This window comes from Mizuhopecten yessoensis, unplaced genomic scaffold (genome assembly GCF_002113885.1).
Source record: "Mizuhopecten yessoensis strain PY_sf001 unplaced genomic scaffold, ASM211388v2 scaffold712655, whole genome shotgun sequence".
In the NCBI taxonomy this organism is placed as follows: Eukaryota; Metazoa; Mollusca; class Bivalvia; order Pectinida; family Pectinidae; genus Mizuhopecten; species Mizuhopecten yessoensis.
In genome coordinates, this window is record NW_018478231.1 from 1 (window position 1) to 1981 (window position 1981).

The 1981-nt window shown below is 36.1% G+C and overlaps 1 non-coding gene across 1 annotated transcript; it reads right to left on the bottom strand.

Moving 5' to 3' along the window:
• Positions 1-1721: 1721 nt before the first annotated feature.
• Positions 1722-1794, bottom strand: Trnas-aga. The gene has a single exon. It is a non-coding gene; the product is annotated as a tRNA-Ser (tRNA).
• Positions 1795-1981: the final 187 nt, after the last annotated feature.

Here is a 1981-nt window from a genome sequence, read left to right on the forward strand (position 1 = left end):
TAGGTCACACTGACCTTATTTGGTTGGACATTGAACGAAAAGGTATCGACATACGATCACTTAAGTCCTTTTAGTCCGTTTATCGAGCTCCCGAGTTTCAGTTTCAACGTTTAAAACTTTCTCAGACTACATTTTCCACGGGGTCATTTTTAAGATGTTTGACTGATAGTGTACTAAGTTTGACAAAACATTTGGGGCTAATTTACCAGAAGTGGAGCGTTAAATTCTAATTCAAAATGACCGACGTGGCTCCTCAGGAACAGGAAGTGGTATATGAATATCACATGTACTACTGTATTCGCTTTTTCTATAAACTAATTCACCACTCAAATGTTAATGAACTATTCCAAACTTTGAATTGGGAAAGTTCAGATGTGTCATCAGGGGTAAATGAGTTAATGAAAGATTAGACCTAGACCTAGTACTAGAGTTCAAGAGACAATTTAAAAACAAATCGTTACAAATAAAAGTGTTTGCCTTATCTATAATCGGGTATGAATCATCAATGAGGAAAGGTGATGTCATATTATGTAAATAAAGTTGACCAATAGAGATACTTGGGCGAAATCTTTGATAATAAATACTATTCATGCACCCGTGAATAACATGCCAGGGACTGTGTTATTCGATGTTGTACAAATGAAGTATGTTAGCCCTATGAGCCGGTTGGTAAGTCTTTATGTGAATCAATTCTCGTAAAACTTAGTAAGGGTGATATTACAATAAGTTTGGCATAAAGCATCGTTAGTCAAGCGAATTCTGTAAAAAGTGTCACGATACACACACTGACGTACTAACTACACCATGTGGACATTTACAAACATAAGCAAATAAAGGAATTCAAACTCAAAAACGTCAGAACAAATCGACCTCATAGAAAGAAACGGTCGTACGTGACATTAATATTTTTCAGCTATCACTTAAAACTATGTACAAGCACTTTCACTAAACCGTTTTTGACCATTTGAATATAGTCTCCGTTATGATACTTATTTGTGATATCAGCTACTACCTATTCAATCATTTTTCTATAAATATGTCAAATTAACGAAAGACTTTTCAATATAAGACAAATTCCATGATTAATTTCAAAAGGTTGACGTAACAAACACACATTGATTGCATCTTTAAGATTTTATAATATATATGTCCCCATAATTTGTGGATGTAAAACTTAAAAGGACTACTGGCTAATTTCAAATCACAATATCTGTAAAGTTCGTATATTAAATATTTTGAAATGATATCGTCTATTGACTCACTCAGATAACTACCAATTTAGCATAATTAAACTGATAACAGAAAAATAAATGTTTATTTCAAGATATTTTAAAGACGCTTATAGATTCTGACAAAATACAGTCTCGTGTCCATAGTGCCAAATTCCGAAAATAAAGTGTTGTTAAATCGCTTGTAATACAAATATGGTCGAACTCAACGCTGTCGTTTTTGAATTTCAAACGGATTTTAACATAAAAAGAAAACTTGCATAAGGAAAGTTGAACTGGAGACCCTTAAATGTACAGGGGGAAAGACAAGGTGTTCTGAACGGGTAAGCGTAGTTTGCATCCCAAGTGGCACCCTTATATGAATCCAGCTCGAAATCAAGCATTGCCAGGTCCTCAAACTAAGAACCTGATAAAGTCTTGTCATAGACCCTATACCACATTCTGCGGGTATATTTCGTTGGGCGCCAAATATAACAGGAGGGGGAAAATGCACGGCCAGACCGGGGTTCGAACCCGGGACCTTCCGAACTCTAGACGGATGCTCTTCCAATTGAACTATCTGGTCGCCGACGATCGACCCAGTCCATTAAGTCTCATAAAGGCTTAGAGCTTAGTCTAAGTTTTATCATTATTTCTCGACTAGCCGACTCTAAATAAAGTTTATCTTATCTCATTCTGGCATACACACGAAGGGAGATATTAGCCATGTGGCATAGGACTAGTAATTATCGCCTGATAAGGCAGCTCCTGCG